Source organism: Eleutherodactylus coqui, chromosome 7 (genome assembly GCF_035609145.1).
Source record: "Eleutherodactylus coqui strain aEleCoq1 chromosome 7, aEleCoq1.hap1, whole genome shotgun sequence".
NCBI classification, from domain to species: Eukaryota; Metazoa; Chordata; class Amphibia; order Anura; family Eleutherodactylidae; genus Eleutherodactylus; species Eleutherodactylus coqui.
The window spans coordinates 199,313,323-199,328,805 of NC_089843.1; the positions used below are offsets into that span (position 1 = coordinate 199,313,323).

The window sequence follows — 15,483 nt, forward strand, 5'->3', positions numbered from 1 at the left end:
CACACATCTATCTTTAATCTATATATACAAAATCTATAATTCAGAAATAATCCATATCTATATTCTACATAATTAATAAAGATAGATAGACTCACAGACATACATACATACATACACACTGTATGCAAATGAGCCAGGTGTTTGGAAGGCTGATAATATCACTCCATTGTGATGTCATCAATTTAGAAGCATTAATACCGGGCTTGGCAGCCATTTTAGTCAGTCTCTGCTGCAGCTGGGAGACGGGAGATGGTCTTTATCTCTACCAAGAAGCTGCAGAACTACCGGTAACTGCATCATTTTTATTTTATTCAATATAGGTTTTATTGGTTTCATGGAGGGGGGGAAACTTTTGCCTTATCTCAAAGCAATGTAAAAATAACTTTGACAATGAAAGTTAATAAATAAATTTCGAGTTGAACTATATGTTTGTCTGTGATATTTTATAAGGTCTACAAACAGGGGAATGAGGGGAGGGTAAGGGGGGGAGTGGTAAGGGAGGGTAGGTATCTAAGACACGGGAGAAAGAAAATAAAACAAAAAGGGGGGGGGGGTGGGCTCCGGGATTGTTGTTTCTCTTTACGATTGTGGTTTAAACGTGTTACTTTCATGTCCCTGTCTGTAACCACCTAGTAAATAGGGGTGAGCTCCGGGCATCTATCCATATCGCCCAGGTGTGATACAATTTATCATAGCCTGACGGCTCATCTGGAAGCCTCATTCTCTCCATACGCTCTATTTCGTGGATCATTGTTATTTTTTGCGGAGTGCATTTTTTATGCAGCACACAAGGGGGAGACAGCGGCCTACCAAAATCTAGTTGGCTGCTGCTGTGGCTTTCTTTTTTTAAAAAAAAAGGTAGCTTCCGTTCTTCCATGGTGAGGAATAGGCAGGGAGGTTCCGTTTTTGCCAGCTGGGGAATGCTTATAGGCAAGGCCTTATCCCTGGTGGTGCATGTAACGTCAGACCACGTTTCAGACATGTAGCAGCAGTGGCGGTGGCAGCAGCAGTTTTCAGTCAGTCAGTGGCTGACAAACGAGCTCCATGCAAGTTTACATTAAACAGACACATTTCTTTCTTTACTGTATTGACTGCGGTCTGTAATTGAGCGGTTGAACTGTTTGTGTGTGCATGCATTGAATAAAGCAATACATCCTTGGAAAGTAGACGTCCGTTCGTTGGAGTTCTTTGCTCCCCGAGTGTTGCTCCATCTCTAAACGTTGGCCTGGATCTTCATGGACGAATACTGCCCATCCCACGTGGAGCGTGTATCTCAGCCTGCGTGGAGTGCTGCAGTCCAATGAGGTATTCCGTGCTGCATAGCAAGCCTCGGGCCTGTGTGATTGGGGGTCCGCTGCTGTCTGTCCACTCTGAAGCGCGCATCCGGGGCCGGCCGCTTTTCGACTACCAGCGACTGCAGGTCACTCACACAGGCTGGTTGGAATGGCCTAGCATTATGCTGATCCGGAGGTGTAACTTGAAGCTGCGGGGCCCCAGTACAAAGTCTGGAACTGGGCCCCCAAGCTATAAAGCTTCATTGATAGCATTGGTTTGCAATGTGGAGAAGAGAGACTTTATGGGCCCCCTCGGGCTCCGGGCCCCAGGTGCGACCGCCCCCCCTGCACATACACCCATGACCCGAATACGTGGAGCATACAGACGCAGGCTGCCAGGATACGCTGTGCCTGCCCGATGTTTCCAACTTGGCTATTAGCGCAGCGGTAGGTACGAACTATAGAGTGCGGCTGGCATATGAACTGTGTGTGAGTGTGTGTTGTTTTGCTTCCAGTTGTACCTGTGCTGTGCACACTCTGGCAGACGCAGCTGCTCAGTGGATACAATGTTGCGAGCAGACGGGCTGAGTGTCAATCAAAGTGCTTGGGTGGTTGTAGCAGCAGCCGCCGCCACAGCTGCGCTGCACCTCTTGCTCGTCGTTTCTGTTTTTGAATACTGAAATAAGAAAGGGGGTGCACCGGTCCTGGAGGTACTGCAATACCAGGTCAATGCGTGGAGTGGACAGAGCAAGCTCTTTTTCCAGCTCCCTGTTCTAAAAATCCATTTAATATATGGTCCCCAGATAGGGGACGTATCAGATATTAAACTGATAAGAACAGATTTTTTTACATTTATATATTTATTACGTATCAAATCATTAACAACAAAAATCAATAATTGCAATAGATAAGGTCAGAAAAAATGGACAATCATTCAAAACAACATATTCCATAGGTGAATGTTCCACAAACTGAGGGCTTTTCTACTCCCCAGATTCTTCTTGTCCAGCAGGTAATACATGTAAAGTTCACTTTTTGCTAGTTTCAAACAGTCTCTTACATTTATGCAGTCACTTTTAAATAATAAAATGTTCCTCGTTTTCCATAGTGCGTTTTTTATGCAGCTTAAAGTGCACCACAGGACTCTTTCTTTGTCTGGTGTCATATTTGAAAATACACCGTAAAAAATAACTTCGTGGCTCAAAAAATCAATGCCAGCTAAAAACTTTAAAAACTGGCAACACTCCCTCCAGACCTCCTGTGCAAAAAAGCAGTTCCACATTATGTGCAAGACAGTCTCATCATCGCCACATCGTTCTCGGGGACATACCGCTGTGTTACTTAGCCTCCTTCTGTGCTGGAAGTCCCTTGTCGGCAGACACTCGTGGACCGTCATCCAGGCGATATCTTTGTGGTCGTTGGTTGGATAAGGTGCGTGCACTCTCCTCCAGATGGAAGCACATCTGCTGTAAGAAAAACTTAAAACAGGTGTCATTATCTCTCGCCTTTTAACTTTGAAAACCAACTTTCTTGAGTCTTTTAAAATCTCTGAGCGGAGAGAATCCAGGCAGTACAGTTTTATTATCCTCTCTAAGATGACATACTGTTTAGGCGAGAATATTAAAACCGGAGAGGTCAGTGGAAATGACACCCATTTCCGCTTCCTAAAAACATGTCCGGCCGCGTACCTTAAAAAGTAGGACCAGGTGTTATCTAAGGACATGGTTTTAAAACAGAGGCTAAAAAATTTTGAGTGCAAAAATTACTTAATCTCTGGAACGTTCTTACCTCCGAGGCCATGCGACTTGTACATAGTTTGCCTACTGAGCTTCTCAAACTTTGAGCCCCACACAAACTGGAATAGCATTCTCTGCAGCTTCTTTGTGGTAACTTCATTTGGAGGGAAAACAATACTCAGGTACAGCATGATGGGGAGCAGGAGGGCCTTAATAATGAATACTTTCCCTTCTAGGGTCAGCTTCCTGAGCTTCCAGAAGTCGATCTTTTTCTGTATCTTCTCTCTGACAGCTTCCCAGCTTTGGACTCCTTCGTTTTGTTTGTCAAATACTACACCTAAGATCGTGATTCCATCTGACTGCATCTTCAGGTTGGGGATGACCACATCTGACCAGTCTCCAATGGTGAAGCAGCTGCTCTTATTTACATTCAACTTGAAAGCTGAGGCTTCACAAAACAAACTCAGTTATTCTTATGGCTCGCCTCAAAGCCGCTGGTGTGGTACAACAAATAGAGATGTCATCCATGTATCCTAGGATTTTGACTTCTTTCCCCTGACCGCCAGGGATTGGCACACCTTTAATCACTTTATCCCTCCGGATCATTGATAATAAGGGTTCTATTGCACAGATAAATAAAATCGGTGACAAGGGGCAGCCTTGCTTGACCCCTGAACGCAGCTGGATCTCTTCTGTTAATGAGCCATTTATTAAAATTTTGCTAAAAGAGTCCTTATATAAGAGTGCAATCTGTTTGATAAAACTTTCAGGAAAATGCATTGCTTCTAAAACCGCCCATAAAAACCTATGTGAGACACGGTCAAAAGCCTTCTGAAAATCAAGCGACAAAAAGGCTACACTTTGCTTCCTGTCTTGTTGGTACCAGATGATGTCTCGGATGAGATTCAGGTGCTCATGTATTCCTCTTCCTGGTACTCCGCACACTTGGTCCGCATTAATGACTTTATTTAAAACCCCTTTAAAACGGTTTACTAAAACTTTAGACATTAGCTTGTAGTCCACATTCAGCAGTGTGATGGGTCTCCAGTTCTCCAAACGGGTTCGTTCTCCCTTCTTGAACAAAATAGAAACAACTCCACTCCTCCAAGACAGGGGCAACACCTCACGTTTAAAGGCTTCTTTAAAAACTGCATGCAGATCAACGCTAAAAAAGTCCCAAAATGTTCTGTAGAATTCAACCGGTAAACCGTCAATACCTGGGGTTTTCCCATACGAGAGACTCTTAATAGCAGCATCTAACTCTGGCAAAGTGACTTCTGTGCAAAGTGTCTCTTGGTCTTCTTTCTCTAATTTGCCCTGCAAGGCACCCAGAGCATCCTCAGTAAATGACCTGGCCATGCGTTTTTCATCAAAAAGCTCTTGATAAAACTCTTTTGCTTTGGTGAGCATGCCTCCTGACGATGTCTCACCTTCTAGTTCGGTAATCATTTCTTTGGTGGAAACGACTTTCTTGAAAAAAAATCTAGAACATTTCTCGTCGCTCTCCATAGTTTTTACTTTAGAATTATAGATCAGTTCTTTACCTCTGGAGTGAATTTCTTTAGTGATCTCTCTCTTTGTGTTGGCAATAATATCTTCCATATCCACTCCATTGGCCTTCAGTTTGTAGCAGGTCTGCAGCTTGGTGCAGAGCCTTCTATGCCAACTATTTTTTTCTCTTGCCCTGGTGATACTGGCTTTTACAAAACACTGCTTAATCTCCTTTTTGCTTTGCTCCCACCAGTCCAGCAGGGAAGCGTAGCGGTCTTGCCTGTTCTTCAGCTTCTTATAAAAAGCAATAAACTCCTCTCTGATGCTGGGGTCTTCTAGCAGTTGTGTGTTCAGTCTCCACACACCTCTGTCTCTACAGAGGCCAGGCAGTTCTAGTTGCGCAAGTATTAACTTGTGATCTGAGAATATGTTAGAGACCAAGTCTATTGACCTGGCGACAACTTGTTCTGTCCCACATATTAAGACGATACGAGATTTCGAAGTCACGCTCTCCCAGGTATATCCTGGATCGCTCTTGTGCAGTACTCTCCAAATGTCTTTAAGTCTGAAGTCATCTAACAGGTTCTTAAGTTGTTTCTCTGTCTTGTCTTTTCTGGGCACCTCAGCACCCCCTCTCTTCTCCCCAGGCAGGACACAATTAAAATCGCCACAGATTATCAAAGGCAAAGAGCCTGGCGGGTAGTACTGTAGATCCTCAAATAGCTGGGATCGCTCCTCCTTCAACGGTGAGGCATAGATAGATAGCAGCCTGAACTCTACTCCCCGGAAGCTTACATTAAGGAGAAGGGCTCTTCCAGGAACGACCTGTAAAAAGGAATGGACTTTAAATTCATGTGACTTAAACAGAACTCCGATGCCCGTCGCCCTGTTGTCATTGTCTCCAGACCATATGGATGGTCCCAAAGTCCAGCTTTCTCTCAAATCAGCATAGTTTGGGCTGTAGTCAATCCCACACTCTTGTAGGCATATAACATCACAGTTCATGGTGGACAAATAAGAAAACAAGGCAGCCCTTCTTGTAGGACTCCTCAGGCTTCTCACATTTAGTGAGGCGATTCCAATGTTGCGGGCCATTTAAGAGGTCAGGCACTACTGCTGTCCGAGTCCGTCATAATCCCAGCTGTTCCAGGGCTCGAGACGTTCTCTGACGAATCGGAAAACTTGATGTTAGTTGGGTCAGAAGGGGGTGGTTCCGCAGGGGGGTCAGGGAGGTGCAGCCTAGAAGGAACCGGTTTATAGAGGCGAGTGTCTGAAGTCTCAGTGGATAATGTTTTCCCCGGTTGTAAAGAGCTGGATTTTACCAGCACCTTTTTTTGCAGTGTCTTGTCTTTTGTCAGCCGCCTTTTTCCTTTTCCGCTGTACTTCCCACTCCATCTCACCCTCGATATCTTCGATGTTGGAGCCCTCGGCAGCAGCAGAGGGGCTTTCCCCGGCTTCAACTTCAGACCCCTCTGCCACTGGCACATCCCCCTCTGGATCATCGGACACCTTAGACCAGTCAACAGGAATATTGGTGTCATCAGTCAGGTCCTTTACCAGCTGTTCTTCAGGGACAACGCTAGCTGGTGATGCTTGCGCCTTAGACGTGCCCTCCAATACAGGCTGTTTTTTGAGCACATCCGCATACGATCGGCTGCTTTTTTTCAATGGACAGTCCTTAAAAGTATGCCCAGACACTTTGCAAATGTTGCAGACGATTGTGTTTTTACAGCTCATGGTAGCATGCCCTTTCCTGTAGCATTTCTTACAAACCGCTACCTCCTCCTTGCAGGTTTCATACACATGCCCGAACTCCATGCACTTTCTGCAGAATAAAGGCATTCCAGGGTAAAAGACGATCCCGATCCCTTCCAATCATAAAGCTCGATGGGGGGTGCCTTAATCCCTCGATTCCTTCCGGGCTCTGCTGGAATTTGACAAAGAACTTGTATTTGCCAGTCCATAACTGCTCTGAATTCAGCACCTTATGAGAGAAACGTACTTCAGAGCAGTAGTTTCACAGAAAGCGGGTGATGTCATCAAAGTCCACATATGGATTGCTCATATGGACTACCAGAGGCTTCTCACCTCCAGAATAAAGCACCACAAAAGATAGTCCTTTTAGGTTCTCCTCGTGCAGGTTCGCATTAATCTCACGAAAGCAGTTCTGGCAAGCTGCTTCAGACTCCAAAGTAAGAATAAACCGTCCAGGCGAGTCTTGCAGGGCCAGAATATCCTCCCTCTTGATCTTCAATGTTTTCAGCAGGATAATCCTTACGAAGAAGCCTAGGGAGACCTTATCCCGCACTTCATCAGCAATTTCGATCTTGAACGAATTCTTCAGACGTAGATCACCGGATTCCGCATAACGGATTGTAGCCGCCACGTTCTCCGACATCTTCAAAGGAATATAGCGATCGCCTTCCCAAGTATCTTCGCAAGTCCGCCCCCAATAGCAGCGAAGGGCTTAAGATGCACGAAGCACCGATGCCCCAAGGCCGAGGGTACGACAGGCTCAGAAACATCTGACCAGACCACATAGATCTTAGCCAAAAGGCCGAGAAGCGATAACCCGAAACGGGTTTCGCCTGTAGCCCGGCCCGCCCAACTCCACTTCCAAGGCTTGAGGCAACACGCTCAGCCGGCACTCTGGGCGCACCCACAATGCACCCAGGTTTCTGGGAGAATTGTAAAACTTTGCATAGCCCTGCCCCACGCCTTCTCAACCGCGCCCTCCCCCCCCCTCAGTCCTTCCTCTTGCACCGTGCTCATGCATCCTAGGCTTGCAGAGCCTGCTGCTGCAGGACTCGTCAGCTCCCTACACAGGATGGTTAGGCCGGCGATGACACTAGAAGCAAGCACTAGTTTGTCTCTGAAGGTGCGTCGGCCGGTCGGTTGGAGGGATCTCTTCGGCCGGCCGCATTTCAAGTGGGGACGGATGGAAACTTTTTACCTAAAATGAGGGAAATTGGCTTTGGCCCCATAGGGCTTTATTGCCTTCCCCTGGGCCAGCATTAGTAGACCCTAGTAAGGAGAATAATAGAGCGGCATGGTCATCCGAAGAACTTAAAAACATACAGCAGGCCTTTTTTTCCCGCCATACATACATAACTACAGATTTTATATTTTTTTACATATATACATACATACATATATATATACACACACAAACAATCTTAAATCTATCTTTAATCTATATCTACAAAATCTATAATTCAGAAATAATCCATATCTATATTCTACATAATTAATAAACATAGATAGATAGACTCACATACATACATACATACTGTATGCAAATGAGCCAGGTGTTTGGAATGCTGATGATTAGAGATGAGCGAGCACCAAAATGCTCGGGTGCTCGTTACTCGAGACAAACTTTTCGCGATGCTCGAGGGTTCGTTTCGCGTAACGAACCCTATTGAAGTCAATGGGCGACCGGAGCATTTTTGTATATCGCCGATGCTCGCTAAGGTTTTCATTTGTGAAAATCTGTGCAATTCAAGAAAGTGATGGGAACGACACAGCAACGGATAGGGCAGGCGAGGGGCTACATGCTGGGCTGCATCTCAAGTTCACAGGTCCCACTATTAAGCCACAATAGTGGCAAGAGTGGCCCCCCCCCAACAACTTTTACTTCTGAAAAGCCCTCATTAGCAATGGATACCTTAGCTAAGCACCACACTACCTCCAACAAAGCACAATCACTGCCTGCATGACACTCCGCTGCCACTTCTCCTGGGTTACATGCTGCCCAACCCCCACCTGCATGACCCAGTGTCCACAGCGCACACCAAATTGTCCCTGTGCAGCCTTCAGCTGCCCTCATGCCACGCCACACTCATGGCTATTTATAAGTGCGTCTGCCAGAGGAACCGCAGGCACACACTGCAGAGGGTTGGCACGGCTAGCCAGCGAGCCTCTTTAAAAGGGGCGGGGCGATAGTCCACAATGCTGTACAGAAGCAATGAGAAATCCAATCCTGTGTCACCGCCATCAGGAGCTGCACACGTGGGCATAGCAATGGGGAACCTATGTGCCACACACTATTCATTCTGTCAAGGTGTCTGCATGCCCCAGTCAGACCGCGTTTTTTTATAAATAGTCACAGGCAGGTACAACTCCGCAATGGGAATTCCGTGTGCACCCACAGCATGGGTGGCTCCCTGGAACCCACCCGCTGTACATAAATGTATCCCATTGCAGTGCCCTGGACAGCAGAGCTAACGTCAGATGAAATGCAGGTGGGCTTCGGCCCACACTGCATGCCCCAGTCAGACTGGGGTTCTTTAGAAGTGGACACAGATGCATTTACAACTCCCTGTGGACCCACAGCATGGGTGGGTGCCAGGAAGCCACCGGCGGTACATAAAAATATCCCATTGCAGTGCCCAGCACAGCTGATGTAACGTCAGCTCAGCTGTAATGCAGGTGGGCTAAAAATTAATTTGATTACACTGTAGGCGAGGGCCCACAAAAATTGCTGTATCAACAGTACTAATGTACATCAGAAAAATTGCCCATGCCCAACCAAGAGGGCAGGTGAAACCAATTAATCGCTTTGGTTAATGTGGCTTAATTGGTAACTAGGCCAGGAGGCAGCCCAGTTAAAATAAAAATTGGTTGAGGTGAAAGTTTCAACGCTTTAATGAGCATTGAAACGTATAAAAATTGTTTAGAAAAATGATAAGACTGAGCCTTGTGGGCCTAAGAAAAATTGCCCGTTCGGCGTGATTATGTGAGGTTTCAGGAGGAGGAGCAGGAGGAGGAGGAGGAGGAGGAGGAGGAATATTATACACAGATTGATGAAGCGAAAAGGTCCCCGTTTTTGAGGGGGATACAAAACGATGCTTCCATCCGCGGGTGCAGCCTACGTATTGCTTAGGTATCGCTGCTGTCCGCTGGTGGAGAAGAGAAGTCTGGGGAAATCCAGGCTTTGTTCATCTTGATGAGTGTTAGCCTGTCGGCACTGTCGGTTGACAGGCGGGTACGCTTATCCGTGATGACTCCCCCAGCCGCACTAAACACACTCTCCGACAAGACGCTAGCCGCAGGACAAGCAAGCACCTCCAGGGCATACAGCGCGAGTTCAGGCCATGTGTCCAGCTTCGACACCCAGTAGTTGTAGGGGGCAGAGGCGTCACGGAGGACGGTCGTGCGATCGGCTACGTACTCCCTCACCATCCTTTTACAGTGCTCCCGCCGACTTAGCCGTGACTGGGGAGCGGTGACACAGTCTTGCTGGGGAGCCATAAAGCAGTCAAGGGCCTTAAAGAGTGTTGCCCTGCCTGTGCTGTACATGCTGCCTGATCTCCGCGCCTCCCCTGCTACCTGGCCCTCGGAACTGTGCCTTCGGCCACTAGCGCTGTCGTATGGAAATTTTACCATCAGTTTGTCCGCCAGGGTCCTGTGGTATAGCATCACTCTTGAACCCCTTTCCTCTTCGGGTATGAGAGTGGAAAGGTTCTCCTTATACCTTGGGTCGAGCAGTGTGTACACCCAGTAATCAGTAGTGGCCAGAATGCGTGTAACGCGAGGGTCACGAGAAAGGCATCCTAACATGAAGTCAGCCATGTGTGCCAGGGTACCTGTACGCAACACATGACTGTCCTCACTAGGAAGATCACTTTCAGGATCCTCCTCCTCCTCCTCAGGCCATACACGCTGAAAAGATGACAGGCCAGCAGCATGTGTACCCTCACCAGTGGGCCAAGCTGTCTCTTCCCCCTCCTCCTCCTCCTCACCGCGCTGAGATATAGACAGGAGGGTGCTCTGACTATCCAGCGACATACTGTCTTCCCCCGGCTCTGTTTCCGAGCGCAGAGCGTCTGCCTTTATGGTTTGCAGGGAACTTCTCAAGAGGCATAGCAGAGGAATGGTGACGCTAATGATTGCAGCATCGCCGCTCATCACCTGGGTAGACTCTTCAAAGTTTCCAAGGACCTGGCAGATGTCTGCCAACCAGGCCCACTCTTCTGAAAAGAATTGAGGAGGCTGACTCCCACTGCGCCGCCCATGTTGGAGTTGGTATTCCACTATAGCTCTACGCTGCTCATAGAGCCTGGCCAACATGTGGAGTGTAGAGTTCCACCGTGTGGGCACGTCGCACAGCAGTCGGTGCACTGGCAGATTAAACCGATGTTGCAGGGTGCGCAGGGTGGCAGCTCCGTGTGGGACTTGCGGAAATGTGCGCAGAGCCGGCGCACCTTTCCGAGCAGGTCTGACAAGCGTGTGTAGCTTTTCAGAAAGCGCTGAACCACCAAATTAAAGACGTGGGCCAGGCATGGCACGTGCGTGAGGCTGCCGAGCTGCAGAGCCGCCACCAGGTTACGGCCGTTGTCACACACGACCATGCCCGGTTGGAGGCTCAGCGGCGCAAGCCAGCGTTCGGTCTGCTCTGTCAGACCCTGCAGCAGTTCGTGGGCCGTGTGCCTCTTATCTCCTAAGCTGAGTAGTTTCAGCACGGCCTGCTGACGCTTGCCCACCGCTGTGCTGCCACGACGCGCGACACCGACTGCTGGCGACGTGCTGCTGCTGCTGACACATCTTGATTGCGAGACAGAGGTTGCGTTGGAGGAGGAGGAGGAGGAGGGTGGTTTACTGGAGGAAGCATACACCGCCGCAGATACCACCACCGAGCTGGGGCCCGCAATTCTGGGGGTGGGTAGAACGTGAGCGGTCCCAGGCTCTGACTCTGTCCCAGCCTCCACTAAATTCACCCAATGTGCCGTCAGGGAGATATAGTGGCCCTGCCCGCCTGTGCTTGTCCACGTGTCCGTTGTTAAGTGGACCTTGGCAGTAACCGCGTTGGTGAGGGCGCGTACAATGTTGCGGGAGACGTGGTCATGCAGGGCTGGGACGGCACATCGGGAAAAGTAGTGGCGACTGGGAACTGAGTAGCGCGGGGCCACCGCCGCCATCATACTTTTGAAGGACTCCGTTTCCACAACCCTATACGGCAGCATCTCAAGGCTGATAAATTTGGCTACGTGCACGTTTAACGCTTGAGCGTGCGGGTGTGTGGCGGCGTACTTGCGCTTGCACTCAAACACTTGCGCTAGCGATGGCTGGACGGTGCGCTGAGAGACATTGGTGGATGGGGCCGAAGACAGCGGAGGTGAGGGTGTGGGTGCAGGCCAGGAGACGGTAGTGCCTGTGTCCTCAGAGCGGGGTTGGATCTCAGTGGCAGGTTGGGGCACAGGGGGAGAGGCAGCGGTGCAAACTGGAGGCGGTGAACGGCCTTCGTCCCACCTTGTGGGGTGCTTGGCCATCATATGTCTGCGCATGCTGGTGGTGGTGAGGCTGGTGGTGGTGGCTCCCCGGCTGATCTTGGCGCGACAAAGGTTGCACACCACTGTTCGTCAGTCGTCTGCACTCTCAGTGAAAAACTGCCAGACCTCTGAGCACCTCAGCCTCTGCAGGGTGGCATGGCGCGAGGGGGCGCTTTGGGAAACGGTTGGTGGATTATTCGGTCTGGCCCTGCCTCTACCCCTGGCCACCGCACTGCCTCTTGCAACCTGCCCTTGCCTCCCCCTCTGAAGACCTGTCCTCAGTAGGCGTAGCAAACCAGGTGGGGTCAGTCACCTCATTGTCCTGCTGCTCTTCCTCAGAATCCTCGGTGCGCTGCTCCCTCGGACTTAATGCCCTTACTACTACCTCACTGATAGACAACTGTGTCTCATCGTCATCGGCCTCCTCACCCACTGAAAGGTCTTGAGACAGTTGCCGGAAGTCCCCAGCCTCATCCCCCGGACCCCGACTCAGCAGCCAGAGGATTCTGAGTTGCAGCAGTGGACGGCGCAGAACTGTGGGTGGACGATAGGTTGCTGGAAGCACTTTCTGCCATCCACGACAGGACCTGCTCACACTGCTCATTTTCTAATAAAGGTCTACCGCGTGGACCCATTAAATGTGCTATGAATGTGGGACGCCAGAAACGTGCCTCTCTCCTAATCCCGCAGCAGTCGGCTGCGATACACCTGGATCAGGAGCTCGGCCTGTGCCCACACCCGGACTAGGGCCTCCGCGTCCTTGGCCGCGCCCACGTCCTCTAGGCCTACCCCTACCCCTCTGCACGCTGTATTACCAGTAATGCAGAAACAGAGCGCTGTAATTAAATCTGCCGCTTATTGGCCTGTGGTTGGAGGCTGACTTCGCTTACGGAACGCCAGGAAATAATTTGGCGCACGCCTGCTGTAACACTTAGCTGGCTGCGTATTTATTTGTAGAACTACTACCCCCAGCAGACACGGACCCAGAACACTGAGCACAGTGACAGGCAGGCCAAATAGATTTTTTGCCCAATATTTTTTTCAAAAGGACCACTGCGTATATTCAGTCAATAATATATGTCTTCTGGCCCTGCCTACACAATTCTGTCCCTGGAGTGTGTGACAGAACTGCAGAGTGTCGCACTGTTATTAACTGCAACAGAGCGGTGATTTCTGAGCCAGGAAATAATTTGGCGCACGCCTGCTGTAACACTTAGCTGGCTGCGTATTTATTTGGAGAACTACTACCCCCAGCACACACGGACCCAGAACACTGAGCACAGAGACAGGCAGGCCAAATAGATTTTTTTCCAATATTTTTTAGAAAAGGCCCACTGCGTACATTCAATCAATAATATATGTCTTCTGGCCCTGCCTACACAATTCTGTCCCTGGAGTATTACTGCAGGGCGCAATGCTCTGCACGGCCGAAATACCAAAAAAAAAAAAATGTGCAACACTGCAAAAAGCAGCCTCCACACTACTGCACACGGTTAGATGTGGCCCTAAGAAGGACCGTTGGGGTTCTTGAAGCCTACACTAACTCCTAACACTCTCCCTATAGCAGCTCCAACACAATACCACTGTCCCTCAGCTATGTCACAACGCATCTGAGGCGAGCCGCGGGAGGGGCCGATTTTTATACTCGGGTGACACCTGATCTCGCCAGCCACTCACTGCAGAGGGGTGGTATAGGGCTTGAACGTCGCAGGGGGAAGTTGTAATGCCTTCCCTGTTTTTCTATTGGCCAGAAAAGCGCGCTAACGTCTCAGAGATGAAAGTAAAAGTAACCCGAACATCGCGTGGTACTCGTTACGAGTAACGAGCATTTCGAACACGCTAAAACTCGAACGAGTATCAAACTCGGACGAGTACGTTCGCTCATCTCTACTGATGATGTCACTCCCTTGTGATGTCATGAGCCAGGTGTATGGCAGGCTGATGTCACTCCATTGTGATGTCATCAATTTAGAAGCATTAATACCGGGCTTGGCAGCCATTTTAGTCAGTCTATGCTGCAGCTGGGAGACGGGAGATGGTCTTTATCTCTACCAAGAAGCTGCAGAACTACCGGTAACTGCATCATTTTTATTTTATTCAATATAGGTTTTATTGGTTTCATGGAGGGGGGGGGGGGGGGAAACTTTTGCCTTATCTCAAAGCAATGTAAAAATAACTTTGACAATGAAACTTAATAAATAAATTTCGAGTTGAACTATATCATGTTTGTCTGTGATATTTTATAAGGTCTACAAACAGGGGAATGAGGGGAGGATAGGGGCGTAGTGGTAAGGGAGGGTAGGTATCTATGACACGGGAGAAAGAGAAAATAAAACAAAAAGGGGGGGGCGGGCTCCGGGATTGTTGTTTCTCTTTACGATTGTGGTTTAAACGTGTTACTCACATGTCCCTGTCTGTAACCACTTGGTAAATAGGGGTGAGCTCCGGGCATCTATCCATATCGCCCAGGTGTGATACAATTAATCATAACCTGACGGCTCATCTAGAAGCCTCATTCTCTCCATACGCTCTATTTCGTGGATCATTGTTATTTTTAGCGGAGTGCATTTTTTATGCAGCACACAAGGGGGAGACAGCGGCCTACCAAAATCTAGTTGGCTGCTGCTGTGGCTTTCTTTTTTTTTTTTTAAAAAAAGGTAGGTTCCGTTCTTCCATGGTGAGGAATAGGCAGGGAGGTTCCGTTTTTGCCAGCTGGGGAATGCTTATAGGCAAGGCATTATCCCTGGTGGTGCATGTAACGTCAGACCACGTTTCAGACATGCAGCAGCGGCGGTGGCAGCAGCAGCATTCAGTCCGTCAGTGGCTGACAAACGAGCTCCATGCAAGTTTACATTAAACAGACACATTTCTTTCTTTACTGTATTGACTGCGGTCTGTAATCGAGCGGTTGAACTGTTTCTGTGTCCATGCATTGAATAAAGCAATACATCCTTGTAAAGTAGACGTCCATTCGTTGGAGTTCTTTGCTCCCCGAGTGTTGCTCCATCTCTAAGCGTTGGCCTGGATCTTCTGGATCTTAATGGACGAATGCTGCCCATCCCACGTGGAGCGTGTATCTCAGCCCGCGTGGAGTGCTGCAGTCCAATGAGGTATTCCGTGCTGCATAGCAAGCCTCGGGCCTGTGTGATTGGGGGTCCGCTGCTGTCTGTCCACTCTGAAGCGCGCATCCGGGGCCTGCCGGGCGGCCGCTTTTCAACTACCAGCGACTGCAGGTCACTCACACAGGCTGGTTGGAATGGCCTAGCATTATCCTGATCCGGAGGTGTAACTTGAAGCTGCGGGGCCCCAGTACAAAGTCTGGAACTGGGCCCCCAAACTATAAAGCTTCATTGGTAGCATTGGTTTACAATGTGGGGAAGAGAGACTTTATGGGCCCCCTAGGGCTCCGGGCCCCAGGTGCGACCGCACCCCCTGCACATACACCTATGACCCGAATACGTGGAGCATACAGACGCAGGCTGCCAGGATACGCTGTGCCTGCCCGATGTTTCCAACTTGGCTATTAGCGCAGCGGTAGGTACGAACTATAGAGTGCGGCTGGCATATGAACTGGTGTGTGTGTGTGTGTGTGTTGTTTTGCTTCCAGTTGTACCTGTGCTGTGCACACTCTGGCAGACGCAGCTGCTCAGTGGATACAATGTTGCGAGCTCCACGGCAGCAGACGGGCTGAGTGTCAATCAAAGTGCTTGG

The 15,483-nt window shown here is 49.2% G+C and overlaps 1 pseudogene; it reads right to left on the reverse strand.

Moving 5' to 3' along the window:
* Positions 1 to 1,962: 1,962 nt before the first annotated feature.
* On the reverse strand, positions 1,963 to 2,170 carry LOC136574003 (U2 spliceosomal RNA; annotated as a pseudogene).
* Positions 2,171 to 15,483: the final 13,313 nt, after the last annotated feature.